We start from the raw sequence: 10,378 nt of genomic DNA on the forward strand, positions 1-10,378 counted from the left end.
TGCTTTAAAGCACGTCAGGAAACGAATGCAAGAAAGATTTAAACATCCCAGGGTGTTGCTCACTAAACACGAGGTTATTTCTTCTGAGTGAGACATTTCAAAGTGCTGCTTTTTACCACTGCACCTAAGCGCAGAAGCACTGTTCTTGGACAAGAAGGAACTGAAATCTGCCAAGCCTCAAAAGATGAGATGGCATCTGAGTCTGAGGGAAAGCTTATCCATTACCGCCTGCCTACTTTCTTGTTGTTGCTGTTTGTCAGCCGCTCAGTCGTGTCCAACTCTCTGTGACCCCATGGACTGCAGCACGCCAGGCCTCCCTCTCCGTCACCAACTCCCAGAGTTCGCTCAAACTCGTGTCCATCGAGTCGGTGATGCACAAAAACATCCAACCATCTCATCGTCTGTCCCCTTCTCCTCCTGCCTTCAGTCTTTCCCAGCATCAGGGTCTTTTCTGATGAGTCAGTTCTTTGCATCAGGTGGCCTATGTCTTGGCCTACCTCCTACTCACACTGAAAGACTGGGGATCAGGTTTGTTGAATATTTTCCAGAGAGCACCTTTCACTTCTTTGCTCCTGAGACTGTAGATTAGGGGGTTCAGCATGGGAATCACCCACCCCGTAAAACACAGATGCTACCTTGTCCGTGTCCGCCAGCGGCGTGGAGCTGGGCTGTAAGTACATGACAATGAGTGTCCCGGAGAAGATGGACAAGGCCGGGAGGTGGGAGGCACAGGTGGAGATGGCCTCCTTCCTTCCTTCTGCAGAACGTGTCCGTGCCACGGCAATGCACGTGAAGAGGGAGGAGATGAGGATGGCCGGGAGGGTGAAAAAGCCACTGAAGCTCATGATGAAGAAGGCCGCCAGCTCGCTGACGGCGTGCGTCGGAGCATGAGAGAGCCAGGAGCGGCGGGGCTGTCACAGAAAAAGTGATTGATTTCATTCGAACCACAGGAGAGTCTGAAGGTGTCTGCCATGTGGATCGAGGCACTCAGGAAGCCACAGATGTAGGAGCCCACTGTCAGGAGGGCACAAGCACCTGCGGTCACGGTGTTGGTGTAGTGAAGGGGCCTACGCACCGCTGCGTGGCGGTCGTAGGCCAGGGAGGCCAGAAGGAAGCTCTCAACGGTGGCAAATCCCCCAAAGGAGGAGGACTGAGCAGCACATCCACTGTAAGAGATGACTTTGTTCCGTGAGGGCAGCGCTGCCACCATCGTGGGAGCCATGGCTGATCAGTAACCCAGATCTGCAAAGGAAAGGTTGCTAAGGAAGAAGTGCATGGAGTGTGGAGGCGGGGGTCCGAGTAGATGACCACAGTAACCCGCCCATCCCCACCCAAGGTGATGAGGTGGACGGACAGAAATACCAGAAAGAGGGGGATCTGGAGGTTGGGGTCCTCTGTTAATCCCAGAAGATGAACTCTGTTGCTTCTGTGCTGTTCTCCACTGAGGTTTACTTCAACTCAGCCTAAGAAAAGGGGGCGTAAAGTCAGATGAAAGTATAGAGGAATGACATAAAAACAGAAAGCAAACGTCTATCGAGAAAGTCCTATGTGTGAGGCACATGCTAGAGCCTTCTATCCCATTACAACAGCTAATCCTGCAAGGCAGGTGCTACAGATGATGAGATGGTTGGATGGCATCACCAACTCCATGGACATGAGTTTGAGCAAACTCTGGGAGTTGGCGATGGACAGGGAGGCTTGGCGTGCTGCAGTTCATGGGGTCGAAAAGAGTTGGACACGACTGAGCAACTGAACTGAACCGAACTTATTATGCCCACTTTGCAGATGAGGAAGTTAAGGCCTAGGCGCTTAAGATTGACCAGAACAACCTAATTAGTAGAAGTCAGAACTAAATTTCCAGCTTTATACTTCTGAACCCAAAGTCCGTACACTCAAAGTTTGAATTATTACCTGTTTACATCCTTGGGAAAACCAAGATATGTCTGGTAGACTAGTTTTTGAGATTTTATTTGAAGGAGAGAAAGGGAGAAAGAAGGAATTCAAGGGAGAAAACGCTTCAGCTCTGCATGACCTTGGTTTATCTGCAACTGCAGCGATCAGACTGATACGGAGCCTTTCTTATTACATGAAAGGAGACAGTTCAGCCTCTTGAGTTCAGATGATAATTACACCCAGGATTGTGCCAGCTGGCATCAGAAGATGGGCTCAGCCTGAGAAACGCTATCACTCAGGAACCATGATAATACTCCAGTCCTAGCGTCCACTTTCCACCATCGTAAACAATTCTCCAAGGAATACCCTCGTAGATGTTTCTCACACCTCTTTCTTTTACCTTAAGATAAGTTCCTAGAATTTTCTATTTTTATCTTTCCCTTGCTTATTAACAGATTTCCATTCAGTAATGCACCACTTTCTATTACATTTCAATTCAGTTCACTTCAGTCGCTCAGTTGTGTCCGACTCTTTGCGACCCCGTGAACCACAGCACACCAGGCCTCCCTGTCCATCACCAACTCCCGGAGTTCATTCAAACTCATGTTCATCGAGTCGGTGATGCCATCCAACCATCTCATCCTCTGTCTTCTCCCACCCTCAATCTTTCCCAGCATCAGGGTCTTTTCCAATGAGTCTGCTCTTCACATCAGGTGGACAGAGTATTGGAGTTTCAGCTTCAGCATCAGTCCTTCCAGTGAACACCCAGGACTGATCTCCTTTAGGATGGACTGATTGGATCTCCTTTCAATCCAAAGGAGTCTCAAGAGTCTTCTCCAACACCACAGTTCAAAAGCATAAATTCTTCGGCACTCAGCTTTCTTTATAGTCCAACTCTCACATCAATACATGACTACTGGAAAAACCATAGCCTTGACTAGATGGGCCTTTGTTGACAAAGTAATGTCTGTGCTTTTTAATATGCTGTCTAGGTTGGTCATAACTTTCCTTCCAAGGAGTAAGCATCTTTTAATTTCATGGCTGCAATCACTGGCCACAGGACTGTTACGTTTAGCCAGTACTTTTTATTTTCTTTTTTCCCTTTTGACATTTGGCACGTGTGTGTGCTCTCTAAGTGAGCAGACACAATATCCTACCATCTACAGGAGGCAGTTCCTTGATAGCACACATTAGAACACTGGGGCCTCTTAATTGCAGTATCTGTACAAAGTCCCAGAGCGGGATTTATCAACCACAGCTTCGTTAATATTATGAGCTGAACAGTCATTTGGTTGTAGGTGGCAGTGGTGGTGGGGGAAAGGCTGTCCTGTGCTTTGTAGGAGGTTTACAGAATCCCTCGCCTCTGCCCACTAGATGCCAGGGACACACCCCCTTCCTTAGTTGTGACAACCAGCAATGTCTCCAGACCTCGCCAGAAGTCCCAAACGTCCATGGCATCATCCCTGGTTGAGAACCACTGTTCAGGAGATTATAAAACTCTACTTGTGTTCACAGCTCATGTAACCACAATGTCATGAATTATGTGTATTATATATTTCACAGTGTACATATGTATTATAGATCATATTCAAGTATATCTGGGTATGTGTACTTAGTCACCAAGTTGTGTCCGACTCTTTGCAACCCCATGGACTGTAGCTCGCCAGACTCCTCTGTCCATGGGATTCTCCATGTTCATGTATAGTTGCATATGTATGAAGAAACTGAGACTTGGTGAGATAAACTGACTAGTTGAAAATCTAGAGCTCCAGACAAATACTGCTGCTCATTGGTGAGGGAGTCCAAGAAAGGAAAACTGCTTGCCAAGTACCGTGGTCCCTCAACTAAAGAGACACCCACCTTCTATTTCATAAACCAAATGTCTTCCCCAACAAGAGGTAGGACAAACAAGATAGAAAAACTCCAAGAATGAAAGGCAGCTGACTTAGCGTGGTCTCTGAATTCTATTCCAAAACATCTTCTCAAATGCTTAGTCAATTTTCTTAGTTAATGCTGACCACCCAATTATATGTACCTAAGCTGTAGGTCAGGAGAAGGCAATGGCAAGCCACTCCAGTACTATTGCCTAGAAAATCCCATGGATGGAGGAACCTGGTAGGCTGCAGTCCGTGGGATCGCTAGGGGTCGGACACGACTGAGCGACTTCACTTTCACTTTCACACATTGGAGAAGGAAATGGCAACCCACTCCAGTGTTCTTGCCTGGAGAATCCCAGGGACGGGGGAGCCTGGTGGGCTTCTGTCTATGGGGTCACACAGAGTCGGACACGACTGACGTGACTTAGCAGCAGCAGCAGCAGCAGCAGCAGCAAGCTGTAGGTCTGATCTCTAAGCTTTATTACCCACTCCCCCTATTGAATTGCTCCAGAATGGCATCTTGGTACATTATTAGCCTTCAAAGTGTTTCTATTCTCCTGATGGACAATCCTTTCCATTACGCATTGCCATCACTGTTCACAAATGTGTCCAGACCCAGAGCAGCAGAGAGATCTGGAGTCACGGTGGAGACAGGAAGGCCCTGCTGGTCCCCAGCACCCTCTCTCATGGCCTGAATCCACACCCCATTGCTGAGTGCTGTGCCCCTCCCACCAAAGCCCTCCAGAGGACAAGCTTTTCTGCATAGCCCTGAAATAAATACCAGAAGGAGCCTTGAAAAAGCAGACACTTTAACAAATATTAAAGATATTGCTTTATTTAGTAAGTAACAAATAAGAGGGAATTCTCTGGTGGTCCAATGATTGAGAGGCTACACTTTCACTTCCAAGGGCCCAGGTTCAATCACTGGTCAGGGAACTAAGATCCTACAAGCCGCGCGGTGTGGCCAAATAAACAAATAACAAATGAGAAAGTGTGCTGAAAACTGAAAAACATTAAAACTTTAATGATGAAGGGATTATAAAGTCGAAATCAGCAAGACAGATAATCTGAAAATAAAAGTGTCATCAAAATTGCTTCTAAAGGGGTTTGAAGAATCACCCTCAGCCATCATGTTCCATGGGGGAGTCTTCCAAAGAAGAATCTCAGTGGAAAACTCTTAGACTAAATTCCATGAAAAAGAGATAAAGCGTGTTCCTATTCTGTGCAGCAATCTCCACTGCCTAGGCCAGTCCCAAGCGCAGAGTAGATTCTTAAATATTTGTTAAATGAACGGATAGACTAGAAACTCAACAGCTGAGTGAGAATCATAGCTTTAATACTTACAAGTGTGGGACTGTAGGCAAGCCAATTTCCTCTAATAACAGAGAATTAAGTAAGATAAAATATGAGAAAATCTAGCCACTGTGTGGTCTGTGGTGGGTCCTCAATAAAACTGAATTTATCTTTTTATTAGACTGTTGGTCAATCAAGAGAAAGCAAACTTATGGTTACCAAATGTGGAAGGAGGTTGGGGAGGGATACATTAGGAGTCTGGGATTAACAGATACACACTAATGTGTATAAAGTAGGTAAACAAGGTCCTACCTTACAGCACAGGGAGCGATGCTCAACATCTTGTAATAAACCACAATGAAACAGAACACGTAAGCATATGTGAAAGTATATACGTGTGCACACACACACTCATTGGACCACTCTGCTGTCCACCAGAAGCCAGCACAACACTGTGAACTCACACCTCAACTGAAAAAGTAAAAAAAATTAGACACCAACTGGTCAACCATACAACCTCGGTTCCTGGATTTTATTAGCACCAACTGGTAGCAGCGTTCTACATAGAAATGACTGCGTCATTTTCTCTTTAAGAAAAGGTGACCAAAACATTGCCTTGGTGATTTTGTCCTGTCTCAGGTTTTCACACGGCAGAGTAAAGTGGGGAAAAAGGAGTTGAGTCCTAGTTTACACCTTCTTCTGAGCCCCTTTCTCTTAGATAAACCCATTATTTTTATCAACAGTATGAAGAATGCTGGGGAAAAAAAAAAAAAAGAGAAATCATACCTGGGAATTTCAAGGTCTTAATTCAGAGCTGCCTTCAACTACAGGGTTTTTGAAGCCTGTAAAAGAAAAGAAGCACTGTTTAGTCTCTGAAGGCCTCAGATTTCAGAGAGTAAAAGATTTCCTGAGGCTACGGAGCAAGTGTAAAGGCAGTTCAGCTGCCGGTACAGTTTGTTTCAGAGCTTAAGTGAGTGGTACCAAACTATAGGAGAGGCTTGGGACCAGCTGTCTGTGTAGATGTGGAATCCTCTGGGAGGAGGTTCCCCAAATTCTCAACCCCAACCCAGGGCTCAGTACTGTGCAAACAAGGAATCAGAGCACCACTTTCCTGAGGAAATGAGACTCACTGTGATATGAAAGAGGCTGAGAGGCCTGGGGGAGGGCCAGGCCTTCAAGCAAAGGCTAAAATGACTGATGATCAAGCTCCGTCACAATGCCTTCAAAAGAACTGCTGGGTCTAACCATCCCCACTCTGCCCATGGAAGACTTCCTATGAGTATCAGGATTTGGCTCTAAGACTTAGAGAGAGGTAGTGAGTGGTCTAAGGCCCTGGATTTAGGCTCCAGTCATTTTGATGGTCTGGGTTCAAATCCCACCACTGCCACACCTTGAGGGTTTCACTTCTGGGACTTCCCTGGTGGTCCAGTGGCTAACACTCCACGCTGTAAAGGCAGGGGGCATGGGTTCGATTCCTGGTCAGGGAACTAGACCCCACATGCCGCAAATAAGACCCAGCACAACCAAATAAATACTTTTGTTCTTCCTAGCGGCTCAGACGGTTAAGAGGCTGCCTGCAGTGCTGGAGACCCGGAGAAGGAAATGGCAAGTCACTCCAGTATCCTTGCCTGGAAAACTCCATGGACAGAGGAGTCTGGCGGGCTACAGTCCATGGGGTCGCAAGAAGTCAGACACGACTGAGTGACTTCACTTCCTTCTAAGACTAAATGGGGAGAAATTTTAATTGTTATTTCACTTAATATTCACTCCACTCTATAAGAACTCTATTATGTCTCCAGTCTTACAGTTGTAAAAGCTCCAGTTTATACCTAGCACCCCAATCTTTGTTTCTAATAATAATCTCTAATAAAAGGAACCAGGGCTCCTTGGAGAAATGACTGCTTCCAAGACTAGAGCAAGGACTAACCAGTCAAACCCGGAACATCTGACCCCTCCAGAAGGAAGGAGATGCTCAAGCCTGACTTGCTCAGTCTAGGTACTGCAACGCTGTGCTCTGCTGCTCCTTTCGGGAGTCCGTGCGCAAGAGCAGGGATGTTCTCAGAATCTAGAAAAGTGTCCTCTTTTCCACAGGGAGTCACAGAAGCAATCTCCAATAGAGTCAGTTAAAAAAGTGAAGCTTATTCACCTGTTTCTTGTACGAAAATATTTTGCTTTACAAAAAAAATTGTGTAGAATAAATTTAACTTTTTATAAAAATAATGATAAGTGGCGAAAGTAAGTGGCAAGCTAGGTGCTAAAGGGCAGGGGTGTTTTTGCACCAGTCGTGGAATTCTGCGGCTCTCATCTTCCCGCACAGACTACTCTGAAGACTACACCTTCCTCACTGCTCGTTCGTTTGATCACAGCGACAATCAAGGGGGGAGGGAGCGAGAAAGAGGGAGAGAGATTTACAACGAGAGACGGAGAAGGGAGGAGGGTGGGAGGAGGGAGAAGAGAAAGGAGGAGGAGGAGGAGGAGGGAAGGAGGTGAGAGAAGGGGAGGGGAGGGAAGATGGACACGGGAGGGGGGAGGGGAGGAGGGGGAGGGACAGAAGGAAAAGGGAAGAGAAGAGGCGCGGGGAGTGGAAAGACGGGAGAGAGAAAACTTCACCTGTGCGTCTAACATCCCAACCGAGACAACCTGTCAGGACATCTGTTGCCACAAAATAGCTTGCTTCTCCCCTTTATCCGTGTTTAATATCAAGACCGCATTACACAGCTTAAAATGGAGACAGTCGACAAGGTACAATGGAATGGTCCTGGGTCTTGGTGAGCGAGAGCCCAGCTCCCGCTGCTCATCAGTTCCTGCTGGTCCTGAATTTACTTCCCTCCTTTTCTCTCCGGAAGGCTCTGAGCTCCCAGGGGCACACTTGCGCCTGGACTCCTGTGGCTCCTCACTGCTGGGTCCTCAGAAGATCAAGCCCCGACTTCACCTTCAAACAGGTATACTCTGGGGTTTTAGAAAAGTGAAGAAGGAAGGGGCCGATCCTGACTTTTCGGTTAGCTCAAGGCCACATATCTTTGATTGAATGCTGCCACCTTGAGGCCACTGCAAGCTATCCTGCGATGAGCTTACTGGGGTGCCAGCTGGGGGACCAGAGCCTGCATTCCCCCACACCCTGACCAGTGAGTTCACTGAGGAAAGACACTTTGGACTTACAAACAGTGAAGAAGCTGCTAGTGTTCTTAAAATGCTAATTTTGTGCACTCATGGATGCCAGCGCCTTTTAAGACTCAAGAGATCAAGGGGTAAAGGTGCCCAAGTCAGCAGTGGCCCAGTGGAGACAAGGACGGTCCCTAGAGCCAGAGGTACGGGTTCAAACCCTTGCTCTCCGTGTCCCCAAGCACCCTGTGCCTGGACGTCTCGGCCAAGTCACTTAGGCTCTCCATGCCTCTCTTTCTCATTGTAGGGTTGTTGTAAGAATCAAGTTAACAGACATAAAGCACCTGGGGTACTAAACACTATAAATATGTGTTATTTTGTAAATATCTGATTTGATTGAGGATTAAACAGATGTATAGAGATGAAGTGATCCACCCAAAGCCACAAAACTGATTAGCAATATATTTGGAACTCAGTGGACATGGTCGAGTTTAGGAGATAGTGAAGGACAGGGAAGCCTGGCATGCTGCAGTTCACGGGGTCGCGAAGAGTCGGACGCGACTGAGCGACTGAACAGCAAAAGGCTCTAAGGCCCCTGACTGATCTCCACCCATCAGTTTACCCAGAGTCTCCCGAGCTTCTCTTGTGTCCTCAGCCCCACTGAGGTCTCTGCCCTTTCCACGGGTGACGTCATATTCTTTACTACGACTGGGGCCACCCGATTTTAATGTCAGTTCAGTCACCCCATCTAACTTCACACTGCCCGCTTCTGCCTCCCTGGCTGGGACCTTGCCTTGCCCTCTTCCTTTTCCTCCTCCTCCAAGTATACTGTTGATCCTGTCTCTGCTTACTGCTGGGAGAGCTTTACTGTAGCTACTGGCCCCGTCCTCCACACCCTCCCTCACTTGCTCTTACCCTGTGTTCTCAAGCTTGCTTAAGTTACCCATCCTTTCCCCAAAACTCTCAGAAGGCTTTCTCCCACCCTAAGAGACGCTTCTGCCCCACCAGTGTCCCTCCTTCTACCGTTGAGATTCTCATCTACATCATCTCCCGCCATACCCTCAATCCACTGCCCCGCAGCCTCAACCGTTTCCACGTCCGTGCTATTGAAGCGCTGTTTTTAAGGCCGCTCCAGAGCCTGCCTCACAGACAGGCAGTCATTGTCATACAGGGATGCAGGCTCAGGAGGGATCCATCCTTGGGGTTTAATGCTCTGCAGTTGCTATTCTCAAGTTATTAGCAATTTTATCTTCAAATGCATGTTTTGCACGTAAAATCTCCGAGCACGCACAGGAGGCTCGGGACCTCAGCTCATACCTCCCTCTGCTTCCCCTTCTCGCTTCAATCCCCCGTGTTCAGAACTGCGACGACTTGCTTGTTGCCCACAGGATAACATGCAGCTTCTCCAGCCTGACAGTCAAACCCAACTAGCGCAACACACCTTTTTTGCTTTATTTCTCTCTCTCTTTTATACGGGGTACAGCTGATTTGCAATGTTGTGTTAGTTTCAGGTCTACTGCAAGGTGGTTCGGTTCTGCACACACGGACGCCCATTCTTTTTCAGATTCTTTTCACACATAGGTGATTACGGAACATCGAGTAGAGTCCCCCGTGCTATTCAGTGGGTCCTGGTTGATTATCTGTTTTATTTATTCAATGTGCACTGTGTCCTAAGTTGTTTCAGTCGTGTCTGACCCTTTGCAACCCTGTGGACCATAGCCCTCCAGGCTCCTCTGTCCATGGGATTTTCCAGGCATGAATACTGGAGTGGGTTTGCTACGCCCTCCTCCAGGGGATCTTCCCAGCCCAGGGATCAAACCCACATTTCTTTTGTCTCCTGCATTGACAGGTGGGTTCTTTACCTCTAGCGCCGCCTGGAAAGCCCATATAGTAGTACGTATATGCAAATTCTCTTTTATCACTACAAGCACCCTACATCGCTCACACACACCCGCAAAGGCGCACAGTGGGTCTCAGTAAAGGAGCTCCTCTCTCCACCCACACACCAAGCACTCTTACCCTTTGCCTTACCTCTTGCCTTTCCCCTAGGGTTGGAACGCCCCAGTTTTCTCATTTTCACTTGAAGATTCAAATTGAAGCCATCTCCACCATGAAGCTTTTTGCTGAGATTATGAAACACATATGTGTGTCCTTCTATTTATAACACTTTTCCAAACTGCCTTGTAATATTTTGCTGCTGTTGTCATGTCCGA

General features: G+C 47.4%; 1 pseudogene; it reads right to left on the reverse strand.

The window, feature by feature from the left end:
- Nucleotides 1-493: 493 nt before the first annotated feature.
- On the reverse strand, nucleotides 494-8,452 carry LOC129553746 (olfactory receptor 5B21-like; annotated as a pseudogene).
- Nucleotides 8,453-10,378: the final 1,926 nt, after the last annotated feature.

The sequence above is a fragment of the Moschus berezovskii genome, chromosome 14, assembly GCF_049115385.1.
Source record: "Moschus berezovskii isolate FMDL1 chromosome 14, NW_MosBer_1.0, whole genome shotgun sequence".
In the NCBI taxonomy this organism is placed as follows: Eukaryota; Metazoa; Chordata; class Mammalia; order Artiodactyla; family Moschidae; genus Moschus; species Moschus berezovskii.